At 40.6% G+C, this 25,409-nt stretch overlaps 1 long non-coding RNA gene across 1 annotated transcript; it reads left to right on the top strand.

Annotated features, from left to right (window-relative positions):
• Window positions 1-9,953: 9,953 nt before the first annotated feature.
• On the top strand, window positions 9,954-24,178 carry LOC122462029. Its single transcript, XR_006284353.1, has 3 exons — window positions 9,954-9,966; window positions 20,300-20,309; window positions 24,063-24,178. It is a non-coding gene; the product is annotated as an uncharacterized LOC122462029 (long non-coding RNA).
• Window positions 24,179-25,409: the final 1,231 nt, after the last annotated feature.

Below are 25,409 nucleotides of genomic sequence, written 5' to 3'. Positions count from 1 at the left end.
GATCCTTAAGGACATATGCACATTGGAGATTTAACTTTCATTTTAAATGTTTTGCTTTTGTGAATTCAAGTCAGGCACATAGTGGTAAATCTTCAAAGCTCTGTATAGGTTTTCAGCTGCAAAACTCACATTAAATTCAATACTCCATATGTTCCATTGGCTTACAGGTTATAGAGGCTATTGTCATGATATAGCTTAATACAAACACTGTTTCAACAGCTACAGCCTTGAAGGAAGGATGTGCTAGTGGGTAGAACATTGAATTGGTACTCAGAAATCCTGCTCATCTACCTCATTAAAGAAATACCGAGAAAATGAGGGGAAAATGGGAACCTACTTTCTACATAAGAAATAGATGAGAATTAATCTGAATCTTTCTTTCCACACTCCCTGGTACAGCACTAGTTGTTTTATAATATAAAGATTCATAGAAGTATGGGACTGGAAGGGACCTCAGTAGGTCAGCAACTCCAGTCTCTTGCACTCCAGGCAGGAATATATAATAACTAAACCATCCCTGTAAAAGGTGTTTGTCTAACCTGTTCTTAAAAGTCTCCAGTGACGAAGGTTCTACAACCTCCCTAGGCAATTTGTTCCAATGCTTAACTACCCTGACAGTTGGGAAGATTTTCCCAATGCCCAACCTAATCCTCCCTTGCTTCAATTTAAGCTCATTGCTTCTTGTCCTATCCTCAGAGGTTGTCATAGCCATACAACTAAGGGTAGCCTAGAATTCCTCCTTACCTGCAAGGGGTTAAGAAGCTCAAATAACCTGGTTGGCACCTGACCAAAAGGACGAATGGGGAAAGAAGATACTTTCAAATCTTGGGGGGGGGGGGGGGGGGAAGGTATTGTTGTGTGTGTTCTCTTGGGAGCAGAGAAGCAACAGGTCAGAAAACTCCTTCTCCTATAAACCATCCTAAAAGTCTCTCATATTACAAAAATTGTAAGTAAAAGCCAGGCAAGGTATGTTAGATTATCTTTTGTTCTGCTTGTGAATTTTTCCTTTGCTGGAGGGAGGTTTATTTCTGGTTTTTGTAACATTGACACTAAGTCTAGAAGAAGTATTGCTGTGTTTTTGAATCTTTTGTTAACCTGTAAAGTTATTTTTCATCTTGATTTTACAGAGGTGATTTTTACCTTTTTTTTTTTTAAATAAAATCCTTCTTTTAAGAACCTGACTGATTTCTCTATTGTCCTAAGACTCAGGGGTTTCGGTCTGTGATCACTTTGTAACCAATTGGTTTGGATAGTATTCTCAAGTCTCCCCAGGAAAGAGGGTGTAAAGGCTTGGGGGGATATTTGGGGGGAATAGGAACTTCAAGTGGTCTTTGTTAAATCACTTGGTGGTGGCAACGTACCGTCCAAGGGCAAAGAATTTGTGCATTTGGGGAAGTTTTAACCTAAGTCGGTAGAAATAAGCTTAGGGGGTCTTTCATGCGAGTCCCCACATCTGTACCCTAGAGTTCTGAGTGGGAAGGGAACCCTCACAGAAGTTAAGAATAATTTTTCAACCTCCTCCCTGTAACAACCTTTGATGTACTTGAAAACTGTTATCATGTCATCTCTCACTCTTCTCTTCTCCAGACTAAATAAAACCATTTTTCAATCTTTCCTCATAGATCATGTTTTCTAAAGATCTGTAATAATTTTTGTTGCTCTCCTCTGGGCTTTCTCCATTTTTTCCACATAGGTCCTGAAATGTGGCACCCAGAACTGGACAGAGTAGAGTGGAAGAATTATTTCTCATGCCTTGCTTACAGCTAATACATGCCAGAATGATGTTTCCTTTTTAAGCATCTGTTGCCTCAGATTTAGCTTGTGATCCACTATAACCTCCAGATTGCTTTCCGCAGTACTCCTTCCTAGGCAGTCATTTCCCACTTTATATGTGTATAATTGATTGCTCCCTTGTAAGTAGAGTACTTGTATTTGTCCTTATTGAATTTCATCCTATTTACTTCAGACCATTTCTCCAGTTTGTCCAGATAATTTTGAATTTTAATCCTATCCTCTAAAGCCCTTCAGCCCCTCCCATCTTAGTATCCCCCACAAACTTTATAAGTGTACTTTCTATGCCATTATATAAATCATTTATGAAGATATTGAACAGACCCAGGACTGATCCCTGCAAGACCTACTCAATATGCCCTTCCAACTTGACTGTGAACCACTGCTAGTTACTCTCTGGAAACAGTTTTCCAACCAATTATGCACCCACCTTATAGTAGTTCCATCTAGGCTATATTTCCCTAGTTTGTTTATGAGAAGGTCATGCGAGACAGTATCAAAAGCCTTACTAAAGTCAAGATGTACCACATCTACCTCTTCCCCTCATTCACAAGTCTTGTTACCCTGTCAAAGAAATATATGAGGCTGGTTTGACATGATTTGTTCTTGACAAATCGATGTTGACTGTTACTTATCACCTTATTATTATCTAGGTGTTTGCAAATTGATTGCTTGATTATTTGCTCCATTATCTTTCTGGCACTGAAGTTAAGCTGACTAGCCTATAATTCCCTGGGTTCCCCTTTTTATAGATTGGCACTATATTAGTCCTCTTTCAGTCCCCTAGAATCTCTCCTCTCTTCCATGAGTTTTGAAAGATAATCGCTAATGGCTCAGGTATTCCATCAGTCATTTAATTGAGTGTTCTAGGACGCATTTCATCAGGCCTTGCCAACTTGAAGACATTTAACTTGTCTAAGTAATTTTTGACTTGGTCTTTCCCTATTTTAGCCTCAGATCCTACCTCATTTTCAGTGATTTGACTTAAAGAATGTAGCACAGTTTAGGTAAAATCTAGCTAACCAGCCAAACTTTCAAAAGCTTATCCTAGGCAGGTTTCCCACTTTGCCAGGGAATATGGATATACTGTATAGGCTGTTCCTTCAAATGAATGCTCTAGGGTCCATGGGGTTGAATACAGAGTTCTGTGTAGGCTTGGAGGTCATTTCCTCTGCACCCTCCTTGAGCCTCCAACTCAGTCTTCTTGGAGGCGAACATTTATCATCATTATTTACTCTTTGGATTCTGGTGGCTCCTAAAAACACAGTCAGGATCAGGACTTAATTATGATAAGTGGTGTCCAAACACATGGAGAACACACTTCCTACCCCAAAGTGCCTGAGAAACTCAATGAGGTGAACACCAAAGAGTTCTCTGGTCCTTCTCTGCCCCTCCACTTATAATTTCTGTAGGAAGGTTCAAAATGACCCATCATGAACAACTATGCTAATTTTTCTCTAATTTTGTGTTGGTGGGGATGTACCCCATTCTCTAGCTGCTGGGTAAATTTTCTGTGGCCAAAATGAAGAAAATGAGAATTGCCCTCAGTAGGGATGGCATGAAGGAATGAAGACTCAATCCTGGATTTTCCCCTGCAGATCCACAAACATCAGAGGCCCTCCATGCATGGTTTTCCACATGGAAAGGGTGGGGAGGTCAGATGGCATGGTTCCATTTTCTTTGGGTCCTCATAGAACCTTCACACAGAAGGAGAGGTGAAAACTGGGCAAACTGAAGAAGAGTGGGCAGGAGAGCTGGAGTGGACACACTTTGCTCATGCATCTGGTCCCATGAAGCTTCAGGAGAAAAGATAATACAGCCTCAGACATTGTTATTAAGGCTGCCTGGAAAGCAACAATTCTGTTTCACAAAATATTTAGAGATTCCAAAATTTGTTTTTGTTCCAGATCAGAACAAAACTAAAACTTTATAGAGACAAAAAAATAGTACTCTTACTTCCTTTTCCTGCCAAGATGGCTCCAGGTGACTGGGCTGGAGGAGGCTCTAGTCCTCCAGCAAAATCTCTGGATGTAATAGTGGAACAATTATTGACCATTTTCTTTGGAATCTGATGCACAAGTTACTTTGCACAGACTACTAGGTCCTGTGATGCTATCAGATGGTTTATTGACTGCTGTTATGAGCCTTGTTCCTCTGGTGCCTGCAGGTTTGAACCCAGAAGGCCAAAGGTACCTTGAGTGGGGTAGCTGGCCTGGAAACTGTTTGAGGATTGGGAAGTATTTGAAGTGACTTCCAGACAACAGGAGTGCATGTTACCTGAAAGAAAAATGAGTTTGTTTTGAAGTTCTTTGCTGTTGGCATGCAGCTGCCAGAGGGAACCCATTGTACAGATGTGATAGAACGAGGTTCCCTCACTCTGGGAAACAGTTCACAGGGCTTGTTCTCCATGCCACACTCTTCATGGGGTCCCAAGGAGATGAAGGAATACAGTGGAGCTTCGCCACAGCCAGGTTGTCTCAGAAACATAGCATCAAAAGGCAGTTTAGCTGCCACATCTAGGGTCTCCCCTTTCTCTGTAAGTGTAAAGAGGGGTAGTACTGTTATAGCTTCTGTTTCAGGGGCTCCATTCAACTGAAGGACTCCACTCAGGAGGTTAAACATATGAATTGATTGGAGGGAAACATAGCCCAAAAGAGCATTTTTTTAAAATTTATTTATTTTTAGAATCTGAAGTGTGTTCCTTTGTTTTACTTGACACTGAGGTTCCAGCAATACAAAAATCAAGCCCTAGTACTGATGGAGCACAGAAGCCACTTGTAAGTTATCATCTGAGGACAACAAGGACAGACTTGAGGTGTTTGTTTCCTGCCATGCTCTCCTGAAGTTGCTCCTTTCTTATTGATGCCTTGGTAACTGTGGTTTGGTTTGGTTTGGTTCGTTTGTAATGGGGAAATGTTATTACTTAGCTGTAGTGACTGAGAGTAAAACAACCTAAAGGGTCAAAAGCTGATAAAATTTACTTGAAAGCAGTATGTGTTGTCTTTGGGGTGAGCAGGAAGGGCTTTTACATTTTTTTAGTGGGGAATCAGGTAGCTTATTGGACCGGGTATCTGTGAAAGCTATTTCAATGATTGGAGGATATGTAATTCAGCCTGTAGGCTTCTCTGGCCACTGTTTGGTTTGAGCTGAACTTGGGGAGTATGGGACAGTGACTTTGGATGGAGTTATTGGAAACTAAATAGTTGTTTACTTGATAACACAGTTGCAGTTAGAAAGGCTGAGGGCATCTTTAGGGACCAAGGAATAGTTCAGGGGGTTTCTGCATCCCAGAGAGAATGGTAGGAATTCACTAAGGGGAGCCTGGTGGCCTCCCTATGTCCCTTTACAGGGTGTCTGTATTCAGCTGATTACAAGTGTAAGCAGAGTCAGGATGGGCTCCACCCTGACATCTGGTGGTGAGGGGTGGCAAGTAGTGGAAAAGAACTTCAGGGGCTGATCTCAATTTGCATAGGCACACCCACCCCGCCTAGAATGAGGCCATAACTGCCCAAATGGTCACTTTGGCTGTTGTGGGATCCCCAGTGTCTTTGTTATTGGGGCAGGAAGAGTAAATTGTTATTACCCTGATTATGGGAACTGTGCTTGGAACTGTACTTGGCCTTTTGTTATGATGGAGGGACTCACCATCAACTGAGTAGCACTCGCTAGGCAAGGGACATGGGTTCCAAAACTCTGTGAATTGAGAGAGACTTGAGACAGGTATTAGTACCTGGTGGTGTGGGCCCCTTTGTGAGGGCCTGAAGCACCAATTGCACCTCTGTCTCTCTCCACTGTGGAATGTCAGAGCTAATTTTGGGTCTATTAAGAGTCTTGCTGCAGGCACTGTGCTGCATTCACTTTGGCCTTATGGTGCACCAGCACTAAGGCCCCCACTACTATGAGCTGAAATCACTGAGAGCTGAAATCACTAAGAGCACTGTGTCAAGTAGTGGGGAGCCAGAAGATCTAGAGTGCAGTGGTGCTGTTCGTGAGACAGCGGCGTGTTCGTGAGACGGTGAGCTGAGCAGAGCCGTTCGTGAGACGGCGAGCGGAGCCGTTCGTGAGACGGCGAGCGGAGCTGAGCGGAGCGGAGCTGTTCGTGAGACGGCGAGCTGTGCAGAGCTGAGCGGAGCGGAGCTGTTCATGAGACGGCGAGCTGTGCAGAGCTGAGCGGAGCTGTTCGTGAGACGGCGAGCTGAGCTGAGCTGAGCGGAGCTGTTCGTGAGACGCTGAGCTGAGCTGAGCGGAGCTGTTCGTGAGACGGCGAGCTGTGCAGAGCGGAGCTGTTCGTGAGACAGCGTAGCAGAGCAGAGCCCTGTGGGGCAGTCAGCTTCAGGACACGTAAGGTACCCCTTACCTCTTTCCCCCACACACAGGCATATCTTAGCCAGACTGGGGAGTAACACTCTGCAGATGAACTTTTGAACTCTGGGGCTGGACTTTTTGGATTTTGGGTGATTTGAGGGTTGCTGGACTCAAGAGACGTTTGGGTTCTGGGACTCAAGAACCTGAGGGAAAGGATGTGGCCCAATTTTCTGGGGTGGGTCTTTGCTCATGGTTTGGTTAATGAACACTAGTTGTGGTGTTTCCCCAATTTAACGCTGATGTCGTTTACCTCATGTTATTAAAGATTCTCTACTACACCGAGACTCTGTGCTTGCGAGAGGGGAAGTATTGCCTCATTGAGGCGCCCAGGGGGTGTGTAAGATTTTCCCAGGTCACTGGGTGGGGGCTCGAGCCAGTTTTGTATTTACTTTGATGAGAGGGAACCCCTGTGTACTGAACCCGGCCCTTGCTGCTATCAACTTGGCCTGGCAGAAGGGTTACACAAGCATTATTTAGCATTACAGAGTCATTTGAGAGATCTTAATAATCAACTGCAAGCTGGGGAATATGTGGACATGAGGGTCGTAGAAGAAAATAAAGGAAATGGTTAAGGAGATAGTTCAGTATCAAATGAGGAAGTTGAAATCAGGTAAATTTTCAAAGGACTTTTTATTATTAATATTATAAAGATATTAAATGAGTTCAAGCCTAACACAAGGTGCCCTGCTAAACTCCACTCCTACATTCAAGAATGTACTGCTTATGGTCCTTCAGCCAGTTTTCAGTTATATAAAAGGTGGGTCAACCTCCTCTAATATCTATGCAGGATATAAAGAAAAGAGACTATAGCAGGATATGGTGAGGATATGGGTTCCTAGTACTGCAGGGACCTTGATGGCATGTTGAGGATAGTTCAGGAATACTACAGTGAGCTCTCTCAGGAACAAACCATTCCTCCTTTCCAGGAGCAGCAGTTTTTGATAAGTACTGCAAGTTTTCCAACTTTGGCAGAGGAGGGAGGGAACTTGCTTGTGAGACCAGTACAGGAGATGGAGGTTCATGCAGCTAACATATCAATGAAAAAGGTGACTTTCCCTGGAACTGACAAATTAAAAGCCAAATTTTGTCAAAGGTTCATAGATCCCCTTTTTCTTGTCTTTCAGTGATGGCTTGGTAACACAAACAAACAATAAAGCACATTAGGATCTTCCTTTTATGAAGGGCCTTTGTTTTGGGGGCTTTTTCTTCTTTGGTATTTTTTTTTCCAAAATGGGGGATTTGACCGATATCCAGAACTGGGAGTTTATTACCCTTTTGAACACAGTTTACAAAATGTTGGCTTCCATTTAAGACAAGAGACCAGGAAAATAGCAGGGTAATTATTACATCCCAATAAGTCTAATCTCGTTAAAGGTCATATAGTGGCAGACACTTTGTGTAGTTTGCAGGAATTATAAAACTGGGTGATAGGGAGGATGGGAGGTTTATGTTTTTGCCTTGAATCAGGCCAAAGCTTTTGATAGAGTTAACCTATTTATGGTTAGTTCTATCTGAACTTTGTATTCCTCTGCAGTTTATTAACTGGTGACAGATCTTGTCTGTTCATGCTCTATGCATCCCTTTAGTAAATTGGTGGAGGGGAGACTGTATACAGGTACATTCTCTTGAGTCCACTGCTGTATTTTTTTCTGGGCCCTTTAGTGTGAGTAATGTATGAAAACAGAGGACTTCAGGGTTTAAATTTCACTGTCTAACAACATTTTTGCTCATGCAGGTGATTGTCACCATGCTGTTGGGAAATACAGAAGATTGGAATGTATTTTGGACACAATAATTCAGCTTTAAGTAGAATAGTTATCAACATGAATAAGGGCAAGGCTTTGTGGATGGGGATTTCAGGATGATTCCTTTGCTCTGTCAGGGAATTTATAAATCAAGACAGGCCCTCCTGGGATTATAGATATTTGGGAACTAGCTTTTCACAGTGAGCCAGAAGTCACATTAACCAGGGTAAAGTGGTTTGCCTCAGGTTAGAGTATGGTTTTTCATCCTAGAGCACTCTGAATCATACAGAGCAGAAGCTTGAGCCTTACACATCCCAAGCCAGTTCCCCAACCAGGTAGGCTATAGCTAGAGTCCCTCTGCTGCTCGATGAAAATGTAATCAAAACCGATACAGCTCCACGAAGCATTTTGGTTTCAATGAAAAAAGTTTAGCCAAAATTGTTTTGACCTATTATATTTTCCACATCACACCCTTGTGGGGTTCATTATAGCCATGTTAACAGGGAGCCAGGGAAGGGCTGTATCGAGGCAAAGGGCCTCTATATGGATGGACCAAGCCTCCGGCAGTTCTCTGAGGGCCATAAGGATTAGGAGGGCAGACCTTGGCCTATTTGATGGGGGCTGAAAAACTCTAGAGACTTGTCCAGTGAAACAACAGAGGAGGGACTGTGTGAAAGGATAGATCTTCATAGATTTCCTCCCTCAGAACTATGGCCATTTTTTTATCTAAGCCTCAGTAAGGACATAGATCAGCCGTACTTGAAGTGGAAAAAATGGGATTTGTGAGGGAGGAAATTTATGAGGATCACACACAATATATATTAAAATAAAGGAGCAGGGAGTTGCTCATCTCGTGAGACTTTCCACGGCTATTTTTAGCCAAAAGTATATTTTTATGGCCAGGTTTTTATCTCCTGAAAATAAGAGTTGAAAATGGAAATGCTGACAGACTTTTTGGAGCTTGTAGAACTGTAATATCCTGTTTAACACAACTAAAATTGCAAGGTATGCTTTTCATCCTTTTCTGCTAAGAAGGCAATTACATACAGCATCTTCTTGAAGAAGCTTATAATATGATTAAATAGGCAACATTAAATCAGCTGGTGATTGAATCCTCAAGATAATGTACTTCACTTAAACGTGTGTGTTACTGTACTTCTTTATATTTAAAAGCTCTTTAAGAAGGACACATGACTGGGTGATACCACTCAACTCAGGCAAGGCTTGAAATGAGTGAGTTCAACAAAATAAATATCCTATTTTTTCCCCGTACTGCTATCTTAATTTTAATGTTTACAGAATGTGATGAAAGTGGCCTATATTTGCATTTTATTTAATCTTAGGAAAGACTACGCTTCACACATCTGGTCTAGACAATCTTCTAAAGTGTTTGCTTATGTAAATTAAAAATAAGATTTATACCTGCTACGTTTCTATGCAATTTGTTTGTACTCACAACTGTAACGAAAAAAGATTAAATTTTTGAATCCATATAATTCAATTTGTACTTTCCCTCTAATTCACCTCTTATTACTACTTTCTTTTTTGAAGCTGCATATTCCCATGTTTATAATTTTTTAAAGGTTGTCTGCAAACCCTCCACCCCGCAAAAAATCTCTCAAATAATTCCTTTCCATCCTTCTTCATCCCTACTTCAAATTAGAAACAGGTTAAGACAACAAAGTTCCAATCAGAAAATCTGCTGTAAATTGCAGCATTCCCAAAGATTTTTGGATTCAGAATTTTGATTCTACTTCAAATGTTTGTTGATTATTAATCATTTCCCCTTAGGGAAACTAAATACATTAATCTTTCATTATAAATAAATTTATTTTACTTCTGATTACTTATTGTTGCTTTTCTCTGATTTCTCTTTCTGATAACATGATGCCCACAACTGCAATTAGTACTCCAGATGAACAAAAAAAGTAAACAAATAAAATTATCTTGCATAGTAAACTCATAGGGCCAATTCTCAGCAGGTGTAAATCCACATAGCTACACTGAATCCAATAGTCAAAACACCTCTCCATATAGTATCATCTATAAATTTCATTAGCCTGAAGTTTACTTCCTCCTCTAAACTACTGATAAAGATATTAAATGAGTTCAAGCCTAACACAAGGTGCCCTGCTAAACTCCACTCCTACATTCAAGAATGTACTGCTTGTGGTCCTTCAGCCAGTTTTCAGTCCACGGGCCAGTAGTCATATCCAAACCTTGTGCCACTTAATCTGAGAGTGGGATTTTATGAGAGGTTTTAATATTTCACCAAAAATTAAAATATATTGCATCTAATGTTTCACTTTATTCACTCATTTGTAATTCTATCCTCTAAAAAGATCAACTTTGTCTAGTAAGTTTTTTATCTGTTTTGCTTTGTTTTTTAAACACAGATCAAGCTGTTTATCTTTTAGAAAATTTATTTGTGGGGGTTTTTTTTATGACAAGGCAGCAATTGCCAAGATCCAAAATGTTAGAAGTATCATAATAACAGATAATTTTGTGAGCAGCTTCCAAAATAGATTTCAGAAGTAGGCTCCTTTAGTTTTAGGAATTGATCTGGAAATACTAGGGGTAGGGTGAAGTGAGTTCTAACTAAGGGATTCAAATTCCATGGCCTGTGTTATGCAGGAGGTTAGACTAAACATAAAGGTTGCTTCTGGATTTAATGTATTAAATCCAGCCTCTTGACTCTGACATTTTTAGAGGGGAGGGTTAGATTTATGTTTCTTATTCCAGGTCATCAGGACTTCAGTTGGTAGCTGAGCTCGACTGATTTCAATAGAGCTATATTGATTTGCACCATCTGAGAATCTGGCCTGTTTAACAGACTTAAAAAAAAATAATATTAAAACTTATGTTAAAGTTATCTAAAACATGGATTAATGAAAATGTTTCTCTTCATCTGGGTATAATGCTTACATTATCCCAAAGTAGCAAATTTTGTTTAAAAAGTCATAAAATGCATATCGTACATAATCTGCAATATTCCAAATTAGGGTTAATAAATTTAACAATGCAGTTTAAATATCAGTATCCAATACTCAGATACATCACTCATGAAAAGTTATACTAGGAATAGCTTGTGGAAAATAAATATAGTAATGAGTATAAATCGTCCCTTAATAATTGACAATCTAGGGTGTATTGTCCCCAAATAAACAAACTCCTATTCCATTAATGACAGGTTTCAGAGTAACAGCCGTGTTAGTCTGTATTCGCAAAAAGAAAAGGAGTACTTGTGGCACCTTAGAGACTAACCAATTTATTTGAGCATAAGCTTTCGTGAGCTACAACTCACTTCATCGGATGCATACTGTGGAAAGTACAGAAGATCTTTTTATACACATAAACCATGAAAAAATGGATGTTTACCACTACAAAAGGTTTTCTCTCCCCCCACCCCACTCTCCTGCTGGTAATAGCTTATCTAAAGTGATCACTCTCCTTACAATGTGTATGATAATCAAGTTGGGACATTTCCAGCACAAATCCAGGTTTTCTCCCCACCTCCCCACCCCCACAAACCCACTCTCCTGTTGGTAATAGCTTATCTAAAGTGATCACTCTCCTTATAATGTGTATAATAATTAAGGTGGGCCATTTCCAGCACAAATCCAGGGTTTAACAAGAACGTCTGAGGGGGGGGGGAAGGGAAGGAAAAAACAAGGGGAAATAGGTTACCTTGCATAATGACTTAGCCACTCCCAGTCTCTATTCAAGCCTAAGTTAATTGTATCCAATTTGCAAATGAATTCCAATTCAACAGTCTCTCTCTGGAGTCTGGTTTTGAAGTTTTTCTGTTGTAATATCGCAACTTTCATACACATTGTAAGGAGAGTGATTACTTTAGATAAGCTATTACCAGCAAGAGAGTGGGGTGGGGGGAGAGAAAACCTTTTGTAGTGGTAAACACCCATTTTTTCATGGTTTGTGTATATAAAAAGATCTTCTGTACTTTCCACAGTATGCATCCGATGAAGTGAGCTGTAGCTCACGAAAGCTTATGCTCAAATAAATTGGTTAGTCTCTAAGGTGCCACAAGTACTCCTTTTCTTTATTCCATTAATGTAATCTTCAAGCTTTCATTTCAGGCCCCAGTCTTGCACCCTGATGCACAAGAGTAACTTTATTAGGGTTACCAACTGGTTGGATGGATTCCTGGCGGTTTCATTACATGACACTATCTTCAATTAAAGATTAATCTTTAATTCCTAGAGACTGTAGGACTATCCTGGAGGGTTGGCAACCCTAAACTTTATGCACATTAATAGTCCCACTGAGCCCAATAGCACATCTCACATGCATAAGATTTCATATGTGAGAGTTTTTGAAGGACTCAGGGCATTAAAAAATGAAAAGTTAGAAATACAAAAATTAAGGCTTTCATGGTAACTCAGCAGTAACTTTCCCGAATGGCACATTCAGAAGAGCCAGTTCTGGACTCATGCACAAATCCATGCAATTCCCTCTGAAGTCAGCTGGACTTCTGTATGCATATCTCAGGATATGCCAAGGAAAGTGTGGGCCCCTTACCAAATGAGGGAGGCAACCTAGTGACAGAGGATGTGGAAAAAGCTAATGTACTCAATGCTTTTTTTGTCTCTGTCTTCACAAACAAGGTCAGCTTCCAGACTACTGCACTGGGCAGCACAGCATGGGGAGGAGGTGGCCAGCCCTCTGTGAAGAAAGAAGTGGTTCGGGACTATTCAGAAAAGCTGGACATGCACAAGTCCATGGGGCCGGATGCGTTGCATCCGAGAGTGCTAAAGGAATTGGCGGATGTGATTGCAGAGCCATTGGCCATTATCTTTGAAAACTCATGGCGATCGGGGCAAGTCCCGGAAGACTGGAAAAAGGCTAATGTAGTGCCAACCTTTAAAAAAGGAAACAAGGAGGATCCTGGGAACTACAGGCCAGTCAGCCTCACCTCAGTCCCCGGAAAAATCACGGAGCATGTCCTCAAGGCATCAATTCTGAAGCACTTAGACGAGAGGAAAGTGATCAGGAACAGTCAGCATGGGTTCACCAAGGGCAAGTCATGCCTGACCAATCTAATTGCGTTCTATGATGAGATAACTGGCTCTGTCGATGAGGGGAAAGCAGTGGATGTGTTATTCCTTGACTTCAGCAAAGCTTTTGACACTGTCTTCCACAGTATTCTTGTCAGCAAGTTAAAGAAGTGTGGGCTGGATGGATGCACTGCAAGATGGGTAGAAAGTTGGCTAGATTGTCGGGCTCAACGGGTAGTGATCAATGGCTCCATGTCTAGTTGGCAGCGCTATCAAGTGGAGTGTCCCAAGGGTCAGTCCTAGGGCCGGTTTTGTTCAATATCTTCATTAATGATCTGGAGGATGGTGTGGATTGCACCCTCAGCAAGTTTGCAGATGACACTAAACTGGGAGGAGTGGTAGATACGCTGGAGGGTAGGGATAGGATACAGAGGGACCTAGACAAATTGGAGGATTGGGCCAAAAGAAATCTGATGAGGTTCAACAAGAACAAGTGCAGAGTCCTGCACTTAGGACGGAAGAATCCAATGCACTGCTACAGGCTAGGCAACAGTTCTGCAGAGAAGGACCTAGGGGTGACAGTGGATGAGAAGCTGGATATGAGTCAACAGTGTGCCCTTGTTGCCAAGAAGGCCAATGGCCTTTTGGGATGCATAAGTAGGGGCATTGCCAGCAGATCGAGGGACGTGATCATTCCCCTCTACTCGACATTGGTGAGGCTTCATCTGGAGTACTGTGTCCAGTTTTGGGCCCCACACTACAAGAAGGATGTGGAGAAATTGGAGAGAGTCCAGCAAAGGGCAACAAAAATGATTAGGGGACTGGAACACATGACTTATGAGGAGAGGCTGAGGGAACTGGGATTGTTTAGTCTATGGAAGAGAAGAATGAGGGGGGGTTGATAGCTGCTTTCAACTACCTGAAGGTGGATCCAAAGAGGATGGCTTTAGACGGTTCTCAGTAATAGCAGATGACAGAACAAGGAGTAATGGTCTCACGTTGCAGTGGGGGAAGTTTAGGTTGGATATTAGGAAAATCTTTTTCACTAGGAGGGTGGTGAAACACTGGAATGTGTTACTTAGGGAGGTGGTGGAATCCCCTTCCTTAGAAGTTTTTAAGGTCAGGCTTGACAAAGCCCTGGATGGGATGATTTAGTTGGGAATTGGTCCTGCTCTGGGCAGGGGGGGTTGAACTAGATAACCTGCAGAGGTCTCTTCCAACTCTGATATTCTATGATTCTATGATAGCATTGGGCCCAATATATATTATGGTATAATAATTAATTTCTGAAATGTGTTCACCCCTACATGAACTCTGGACAAGTTAAGGTTGCTATCAAAAACTTTTATTTTTTTCATTTCCTGTGTTTTGACTGTATAGATGTGTTTTTGTAAAATTCAACAACAATTAGAATTGTACTTAATTTTCCATATTACTGTAAGAGAAAAAATGTTTATTACAACTTTAATCTTTGTTAATTTCACTCTGTACTTCTACAATGTCATTGTCAAAGGCTTAACAAATTTTAAGTCTGCAGAAAATCAGTTCAAAACCACACCTAGTAACTACCAGTAATACTCCAGCCCTGATCCTTCAGAGACCTACACACATCTAACTTTACTTAGAGGAGTAGTTCCATTGACTTCAAGGGATTACTCAGATGCAAAAAATTAAGCATGTGTGTTACACTTTGAAGGACGGAGACCTGTATTATCTTACTCCATAATCCCAGACATTTCATTCTGCACATCTACAAGAAGATTTTCAAAAACAATTTAGGACGACAACTTGTGTTTTTTTTCTTTCCCATTCACCTACAGGCAGGTCCTCAGCTGGTGTAAATTGTCATAGCTTCAATAGAGCTATGACAATTTATACCAGTTGAGGATATGCCCCTTGGAGACTAGTTCTTAGCAGCCCCAGAACATTTAAGCTTATAACACTCATCCATTCTTTTAGTTGTGTTTGTAAAAAAATTAAAAATGTGACATTCATTTTAGAGCAGAAAAATATAATTGCGTTATTGTTGCATTACTTAAAGTTTGGAGAATAGATTTTGCTCCAGATTTCTGAAAGAAAAAAAGATCCTTTTGTCCAAGATCAAACAGGGACATGTTCAGTAACAAAAGAGTATTTTTGAAAATTATGAGCATGTAAAAACCAGGAGTTTGTAACTGAAGTCTGAATATAACTTTAACTATAGCATTTTCTACCCAGTGAACATAGTAAAATGTAAAAGACAAGTATCAGAAACCAACAGGTTTTGGTTTTGTGCACAAGCTTTTAACACACACACACAAATACACCCTGGCCAACCACTCAGCTTCAGCAGGTAACCCCATGCTTAGAAGGTCTGATATCAAAAGTAATTCAACACTTCTGATTATAACCTGCCTCACCCATAAGGACATGGTAAAATCAATATGTTTCCTTTCCACTAAGCTTGTTCCCTCTGGATGCTGACTTCCATTTTTTCCTCATTTTTTATTTAAAGATGGAAGAGTTGAGATTTGAAAGCTAAACAGGAAGTGTCTGAGTACCCAGTGTAACTCCAGGGCTAACTTTTTTTTTTGGCTCTTTAGTTTAAATAAAGCTTTGAAGGTTGGGATTTCTTAGCTAGGGTACCCTAATAGTCAGCACAATTGAACATGATCAAAGGCTTGTGTGATTATATTTCAACTCTACAAGCAGCAAGAAAAGCAGTATGGATTATAATGGCATTGTATACATTTGTAGTCACCAGCATAGGAACAGAGAATCCCCCTTGTCAAATGCCTGACTTTTGGAGTCCCTCAGATATAACCTTTGATTCACCAGGATTTTGTATTAAAAGAGAAAGCCAGCCTCACTCCCACCATGATTGCAGTCATTTTCAAATATATGTTGATGTGATTCTTAATGCTTTTGCCTATATTCACTTTATAATATTGATAAATTGCCAAGAATTCATAAATGATGTTGCATGTAGTGTCATGTTGTCTTTTGATCTTGGTTGCTATCTTCCTAATACGTGATAATGAAAATACGTTCTGCAGCACTCCCGTGCTGTGAAAGATATAAAGTATTGCCTTTCCTGCTTCATTTTAGAACAGATTGCATACACCCTGTTAACCAACACCATCCATCCATCTAGATATAGATATTCTAGATCAAAAGGCAACAGAAATATTTGGAGTGATTAAACAAGAGGACATTTTTAATCCACAATTCTCTTTTGACTGTAGCTATTGAGTAAAAATGACAGATGAGAAATTCAGCACATTAATATGTGATAAAAAAGGGTGGCGTATCAGAAGAAAATCTCCTTTGATTCTCAAGCACTAATTGTACTGTAATTCCAAAATAACAAAAGAAATACCAGTATCGCATAACCATTGTGCCAGAGGGTTTTCACGTAAAAGTAAGTTGTAGAGAGTATTTGAATTCCAGGTATCTTTCAAGGAGGTCCTTTTCAAGAGTCAGACAAAGGCTTAATTTTGCTAGGAATTTTGGCTTCAGAACAGGTTTGGGTTTGTGTCAGGTCATTTTGTAAGGTTCATGGAAAACAGATTCCACAATCTATCTAACCGCAAGACCCCCTCTTTCTACCTTCCTTTCAGCTTGTAGGATAAGTTCTCCTAGACCACAGAGATGGGTGCAACAGAAAACCCTAAGAGAGAAAGATAGAAGCATTGCCTGTTGTTCTGTCCTGATATACCCTGTTATCCTGTTTTCTCTCTGAGCTAATCTGCCTACGAACCTTGTCTTACTCTCTTCTGCCTTCACTTCTCATCTCCCAGGACAGACTGACAGGGGTCAAGTTAAGAGAAGTCTGGAAGCAGCTACAGAAGAGGGTAGGGAGGAGGAATAACTTTGATTAAAGAAGAGCTTCCAGCTGGTTGATTTCCCCTTTCACTGACGACACCTGCCTGCAGCTACAAATGTGGAATGCAATAGCAGGTTGTACTTCTACAGGTGTGCCATAGATCAGCTTATTAGGAACTCTGGGCTGAGGAAGGATGGACTTTGGGGGTTTTTTTTAATTGGATTGATTTGTTTCCCTGGATAATCCAGCTCTTGATTTCTAATATAAAACAGACCATAGTTTGCACCTCCTTTGATTCATTTTTAATGTCTGTAAAATTGTGATCAGCTAAGCTGGTTTTGCACATTGTACGGAATTCTCTCTATATATGATTAATAAAAAAGTGAAAATAGCCCTTTAAAAACAACAAAGCTGAAGTACTTCCAGGTATACAAATTTGAGCAGGACTTTTTTCATTAGTCCAGGGTTATGTCAGAAGTATCCAGGAAAGGACATAACACTGATCCTGTAAATGCTTATGCACATGAGTAGGTCTGCTGGGTTCAATGGCTCTGCTCTTGTGAGCAAAGTTAGTTACATTCATAACTGTTTGTCGGGTAGGGGCCTAAATGATTGCAAATTGGGAGAGTGTTCGTTCTAAAAGAAAGCTCAGTTAGAAAGCTGGGAACAAAATGCTTGCCTGCCAACATTTTTAATTGTACAAAAATTCTATTTTCTTGTAATTTATAGACCTGAAATGGATGAGAAAAACTAAGCCACAGCAGCTGATATTTCTGCATGACTGTTCAGTCTGCAATAAAGAGCTATTTATTTTGAACCTGAAAAATCTATGAGTTCAAATGAAGATCACTATAAAAGAAGTGACCCACAAGATACTAAAATTGCCTCTTCTCTATTCTATTAGCTGCTGAACGCCTCCAGCTTCATCGGTTTCTGGATGACAGTGAGCTACAGTAGAATTAGAGTAAAACTGACCTTCCTTTAGGCGCATGCCATAATTTTTGATTGTCTTATTGAATCAACACTCTGTGCCAAAATAAGCATTGCAAACCTTAAATTATGTGACACTGGGGCTCCAAGAGCTCCTGGGGTCTTGTCAAGCACCCACATCCAAAATCTAAATAAAAGAGAGGAGCAAAGAATTCACAGTATAACATGATGAATTTAGCCTTTTTGTTTGTTTGTTTGTTTTTTCAGAATGTCTGTGAACAGATTGTGATTTCTTTTAATTTGTCATTTTGACTTTACACTATAGTTTTGTCAAGGTTTCTGTTTTGTTTTAATCTATAGTTTGTGAACACTTAAACGTCAAATGTGGATACCTGACATTTGAAATGTAAGCTGCTTTGGTTTAATTGTGATGGGTCTCGCATTCTCTATAATTTCTGTTCCATGATTATATAAATTTAATTTTTCTGATCAGGAAAAAGATGGCTTGAAGCAGTCACTGGGGTCTTGATTCTCCCAGGGAGCAGAAACAAGCTAGGGAGAAATATCAGATAAGCAAGAGTAGAGGACATTAGAAACTTGTAAACCTTTTCCCTTCTAGCCCCCATAAGCTTTTCCCAAGGCATTATTGTTAGAAGAATTAAGCTACCCTAAGATTTATTGGCTGGTTGCAGAGTAAAGTTAATTTTCTCTCATCACATTCAGACAAGGTAATTGGGTGTTCATGCCTGTTCCTAGTTGTGAAAGATGCAGCCAAGTCCTTCCCTTGTTTAACTGTTCCTTCTCAAACTTTGCTAAGGGATTTTGGGACCCCTGGTCTTCCTGGTGTACCCCACACTGTATATTATATTCATGCAAGATTAAAACTTTCTCAGAAGCTGGGAGTGGGCAACAGGGATGGATCATTTGATGATTACCTGTTCTGTTCATTTCCTCTGAAGCACCTGGCATTGGCCACTGTCAGAAGACAGGATACTGGACTAGATGGACCTTTTGTCTGACCCAGTATGGCTGTTCTTATATGAGTATTCATGGCAATGAAATTTAGGAACAGAGGACTGGAAGGGAATCCTGGGGCAAGGAGTCCAGTCCCTAGCAATCGCAAGCAACCATGTCATATAATCCCATTCATAAATTTATCACACTCCATCTTAAAACTGGTTAGGTTGTGCCCCAACTACTTCTATGGAAAGGCTGTTCCAGAATCTCATTCCTCTGACATTAGGTACCTTTTTATAATTTTGATTGCAGAAATGTTTGTATAAAGTAAACACTAAAGTGACATAAGCACGCAGAAGTGAATTCATTCTTATGTTAGAGAAAATATGCAAAGTTTGTTTGTACTATTCACCTACAACAACTAAATAATCTGTTGTTTGATTCCATTCACTACACAGGCTATTGCATCCTGGGAAAGACCTTTTGCAGAGTGAATGTACTAACCATGTACAGCAAGTGCAATGGGACCACTCTCATGTGCATTATTGGGCATGAGAATTTGCAGGATCAGGATTAAAGGCTTCCATGTTACTGGTATATCAGGGGTCATATTTCAACCACATGTGCTAGTATTGTTGGGGTTCTCCAGTGATCTTGCTAAGGTCCTCTGGGAAAGAGTAGCAGGAAAAAACAGATTTTCTTTTGAATAGAAAAATTTTAGTTATAAACAAGAAGAACAGAGCACAGAAAAGTTTCTTTTGTATTTTCATCTCTCCTCAATTCACCTTTAAGCTCAATTACCTCTTTAACTAAGCTATCAAAATCTACCTCTGAATCACCTCTAATTCCATTTTGACTGAGTTCTTGTATTAAATTTAGTTGCTGCACTTACTCCAGGAGAGATGAATTGCTCTGCTGAGCTCCCAATAAAGAACGTGTTCAACTGTTTCAGAAAGGACTATCTGAACCATGCAGAATAATGTGTAGAACAGAAAATCTTTAGCATGTTATTACTTTTTTTAACTGAAGGCAGGAAACTATACATAATATCATGGGAAAACACAGAAGAATCCTATAACACACCATAATTCAGCAGAAACTACAATTCCTCTGTAAGAAACTCACGCAAGGGACATGGAGACAAAGTGGTTTTCCAAGCGACTTGTCATGATCTGCTGTTAAAATAACCATGTTCACATGGCTGGAAAGGGAGGGGAGGAGCGGAGCAACTGAATAAGATTATACAGTCAATTAAGATTTTTAAGGAAATATAAAGCTAAATATGAATTTGATGAAGCTTACAACAGAGCTAAATAATTATCAGGGAATAGGTAAAACCTGATGTATATGAAGAAATAATCTTTAAAAAAAAGGTAAGAATATGATTTCAAAAGCATCTAAAAATGTATAGATTGTTTAAGAGACAAGCATGGGTGGGAAGAGGTTGGAAATAAGTGACATGTAACTGTAGCTAGAGGTTGTAGCTACCAAGGAGGGATAGAAGTCATTTGGGGTGGTACAACAGGTATAACTGCTGTGCTCAACACTAACAAATCCACATTTACTACACAAAGTGTTAAATTTACTGTGGTATTTAAAATATTGCCTATATTTGAAAAGAAGTGTCATGGTAAAACTTTACTACTGTATTGTCAAAAATGTTGATTTTCCCACCACTACCATTGTAGGAGCCATGTGATTGTTTTAAATGTAGGCACATTTAGACAAAATATCAGCAATAAATGCTTTCCATATCGTGAGATATATTTGTTAGTAGATATTATCCCAAGAGAAATATAGGAAGCTTGTTTGCTTTGGACACTTAAAAATTACACTGGTGGAATACCAGAAAATGTACTACAGGGAACAGCCTTCAGCAGTGAGATGGACCACTTGACTTAATAGGTCTTTCTGATCTCTAACTTCTATGGTTCTAGGAAAACAGCTGAGAAGCTAATGCTATTTAGTGGAGGTTTTACATTAATAATGGATCTGACTTGGAGCTCAAATGGATATCTCTAGACTCAGAATTGTTTGGAGGCACATATATAAATTGTCAAGCATTTCTGCTCTAACTCCTAAATGGTGAGTGCCACTCACGCATTGTGCTCTTGTGGAGAGCATTGATTCTGGAAATGACATTTCAGTTGCTGGACAATTGATTGGTACTTGGAAAATATTCCCAAGCATCTGCAGGTACCTTAGCAACTTTGCAGTACATTATGAGCTAGAAACAGTCCTACATCATAATAAAGAGATTATACTTTTGCTGTTTTATGCCATTTTAGGTGACCAATATTACAGCTGGGGTATGTGCACCCTTCCATTATAAACACCTATTTTCAAATGCTCTTTAACTTTCTGCAAAATTCTTTCTTGGATATAAAGTTCAAGGCTAGGTCTCTCACTACAGGTAGGTACAGTGAAGACATAAGAGAAAGATCCATTTATTTGGGGACTTCCTTATATGACAATGAAAAAAACCAAGAGTTTTTACTTCATTCCTGGTATTACTCCATTGTCTCCAAAGAAATTGCCAAAAAGACCACTTTTTGTTCGGAGTAATTCAGGCATCGCTGATGTTTATAGGTTGACATTTTCTTGGTGGCTTGTCCTCATTGAAGACTAATCTCCAGACTGGATTTAAACATAAGTAAAAAGTTATATGAATAATTGAGTTAGGAGTGATTTAAAAAAACAGGGTTTTGCACATACTCAGGAAATTCCCACTAAATTTAGAATTTCAACACAGTGGAAGCCCCGGCTGCACATCTCCTCTCAACTTCTTAGACATGCATCTCCAGTGCAGCATCACTAACACAGTATTCTGCAGATGATGGCAGCTCTGACTCCTCCTTTTAAAAAGGTATCTCCAGTGTGGAGGGAACACAACAGAAATATGAAGCAGCCTGGGGCTTATGTATTTAAAGTAGTGCTCTGTATTGGGTGAAGTGCAATGAGGCCTTGGCTGCACCAGAAGGTGCAAGCACAGGCACCGACTTCTCCTCTTTTCCTGGGGTGCTCAACCCCTGCCCCCATCTACTCCTGAAACCCCTCCACTTTACCCCTTCCATGAGCCCCCACCCCTGCCCCGCCTCTTCCCACCCCTTCCCCGCCCCCATTCCAACCTCTTCCCCAAAGTCCCTGCCCCAACTCCGCCCCCCCACCAATATTCCAACTCCTGCCCCAGATCCCCACCCCAACCCTGCCTCTTCCCCGCCTCCTCCCCTGAGCACACCACTTTCCCACTATGCCCCCTCCCTCCAGGAGCGTGCTAAGCGCTGCCAAACAGCTGTTTGGTGGTGTCCGGGTGGGAAACACTAGGAAGTAGGTGGAGGAGTGGGGACGCGGCGCACTCGGGGGGGAAGAGGAAGTGGGGTGGGAGTGTGAGGGGAACTTGGCTGCCGGTGGGTGCAGAGCACCCACTAATTTTTCCGCTTGGGTGCTCCAGCCCCGAAGCGCCCATGGAGCTAGCGCCTATGGCTGCAGGTGCTGCTAACTCTGATTGTTGCTCCCAGGCATCAGCAACAGTTCAGCTATCCTTCAAAGCAGTGCATACAGAGAATAGCATGATCTATACCACAAATTCTAGGTAAGATGTATCTGACTATGTGAACAAAACCAACATCTGAACTGCACTGAGATGACAATCAATCAGGTCTCTTTCTTGGATAATACTTAGTCCTGCCATGAGTATAGGGACTGGACTAGATGACCTGTCAAGATTCCTGCCAGTCATACAATTTTATGACCCTATGATTCTATTCAGTGGGAAAGAGAACAATCCCCCTCCCTTTGGGAAAGGGAAATGAAGAGATCAGGCTGATCCCTCTTTCCTACCTGATCCCCATGAGATGGTAGAGAGAATATCCCAAGTCAGTAAACACAGGACTCATCCAACCATTTGGTCATGGATTCCATCCCTTATACCATTGTCTTTGGGAGGGCCAGTTGCAAAACGTATTTTCCCATCTATAATTCTAAGGAATACAACATTGTTCCCCAACAGACACCAAAAAAAAAAAAAAAAAAAAAAGAAAGAAAGAAATACTGCAGGTTTTATTATCTGGGTAAAATAATTCCTATCATCTATGAAGATGTCATATTGGGGCTCATCCTTTAAATTGCAGTTCTGTCTTAAAGAATAGTTTTCTTTCCTTAGCATGAGGAATCTGAAGAAGTTGATTTTTATATGTTAAGCCACAAACATTTTCCAGAAAATAAATGCAATCTCTCTACTCTTCTGCTACCAATACCACCTTAGGGAGTCCATTTTCAACAATACCATCTCAAGTCTAGTTGAAGTCTTTCATTGCACTTAGCCAAGTGCTGTACAGAGTTATCAGTAAAACACTGAGAATTATCATTTGAAGTGGCAAATAACAGCAAATGGACTGTCACTCTAATTGCTTTCAAATAGTGAGTGTCAATATTTTAATTATGATTTTTGTAGCTTCTCCTCATGGATAGCTCACTTATAATACCCTATTATTTTTGTTGTAGACAGGCTGAGAATATTGGAAGAGAAAAAAGGAGTTACTCTTCTAAGCTCTGCCCACAAAATAAGCTTCCCCCATAACTCACCAAAAATTAGATGCTACTTATAGTAGACCATGCACCTTATCAAAATGTGATCCCTCAGAGGGACTTGCATGTGCCCTTGGGTTATGCTGTCCCCTTGGTCTCGGTGCCTTTCCACTTGAGGAAAAATTATCAGTGACGGTCTCTCCCAAAAGCCACCCATTTGAGGCAACAAAATGAGATGTCACAGTAAATCTGTGATATTCCCTTCCCTTCTTTGTATGAGGAATGACATACTTAATGGCACTGACATTTAAATTATCATCACTGCATCAAAGTTAACACCTCACGAGATGAATGTGGCAGGTCACACCTCTCAGAGTAGTTGTTCCAGGCTCTCTGTAGATTCATCTTTGCTTCAATCATGCTTCTTCCACATGTTTTTTTTAGGATTCCTTCACAATGTTAACAGCTGAAGATTGACTTTTTGTTTTAAAATTAATGCTCAGTTTCAGAGGAGGGTTGGTTTAGCATACGGGCATATGGCAGCTATTTCCAATCCCTTTTGATGAATGGCTATATTACTTTTCCACGTTGCTTTGTTACATATCTTCAAAACTTCTGTGCATCCAATATTCCCCTCATTTACATGTATGTATTCCCACTGAAGTCTGGAGTTGTATCTGCACACCTTGCACAGCCCCCCTTGGGCACAATAATGAGTTTCTTGTAAGTGGACTCAACAGCTGATACCACAAATTTCTAAACCAGCTGGGTCTGGGCTGAGTCTAGTCACTGTTCCTAGCTCTGGGACTGTAAGGCACATTCCCAGACTCAGACATTTTAACCAAACACTTCCTTGGGACATGGGACTCTGAAGTCTACTACCTAGACCTTCAAACCAGTTGTGACATTCCCCAGGGTGCAATCTAGACTGCTGAACAGCTATGTCCCCTCAATTCCCCAGTCTGGGGTGCCTTTTACTCTGCTTTGTGGTGAGAAGAACTACTTCTGGCCAGTTCACACACAGCCTCTAGCATGCAAAGTCACTCCCAGCTAAATTACATGAATGCTCTGGCTCATCACTCATGAATTACCTGCAGAGTGACCCCAGCAAACTCCCAGTCCCAGACTTGTCCCCAGAAATGTGTGTCTTCTGCTGCTCACCTCTCTCCTTCTGGACAATATAAGCTTATAGAAAGTTCATCATTTCATCAATGGAAAATGATATGTTATCTCAAGTGGAGGTTCCCAAACACTTCAATCCGAACACACTGGTCTAGATAAAACAATAAAACATGTTTACTAGCTAAAGAATGATAGATTTTAAGGAATTGCAAGTAACGAGACATAAAAATCAGAATTGGTTACAAAGAAAATAAAAGATGAAATGCAGAGTAATACCTAATTTAACAAGCTAAGTTTACTTAAAAGCAAACTTTTTTTTCTCACCATACACTTACAGCAATCTGGCTGGATTGCTTCAGACAGGACTTTCTCCCCAGTTCAGTGATGCTTCCTTTGTGTTTCAAACATTGTTGATGTTCTGAATAGAGATAAGGGGAGAGAGGTGATTTGGGAGCTTCTGCTTCTCATTCTTATACCCTTCTCCCCTCTTTGAGGATTACTTCCAGCTGGGGTTCAGAAGACAGTCAGTCTGTTTACATGGAAAACCCTCAGCTGTTCCACTGCCAATATGTAAAGTTCTTGCTCACACCCTTCTTCCTGCCAAAGAAATCATGCTGATACCTGGCCATGGTGTCAGTGTGTCTTGTCTCTGAAGAACTGGTTTGGGCCTGCATTTCTAACTTTGGAAAACAAAGTCAGAAAAGTATGTCACAGCAATGTTATGCCGTAGAATCTTATAACTTTATGTTGCCACACATTTTACCAAGAAAATAATGTTCAGCAGATTGAGTTTTCAAATGATACCTCACAAGGTATACTTTGTACAAAATTTATCATAGTTTTGTAAAAATTATGAACATAGGGGCACAGTCTCTCTCAACAGTGCCTCACATTTCTCAAGCCCCAGCTGCTTCTACACAGTCCTTCAAACTCTGATTACTCCTAAGGGCATTCTTTGCCAAAAAATTAAAAATTCTGTGCACAATATTTTAAAATTCTGCAAATTGTATTTGTCAAATAAATGTGGAGGCTCCAGCACAGCACTGGGGAGCACAGGCCACTGGCTGCACAGAGATGGGAAATCACTGTGCAGCTCCCCTACCGGAACACTGAGTCAGCGGTGAGACTGCACCCAACCCTGACACAGCACAA

This window comes from Chelonia mydas, chromosome 1 (assembly GCF_015237465.2).
Source record: "Chelonia mydas isolate rCheMyd1 chromosome 1, rCheMyd1.pri.v2, whole genome shotgun sequence".
NCBI classification, from domain to species: Eukaryota; Metazoa; Chordata; order Testudines; family Cheloniidae; genus Chelonia; species Chelonia mydas.
Note: the sequence above shows the minus strand (reverse complement) of the source record. Positions and strands in the feature narration are given on the sequence as shown.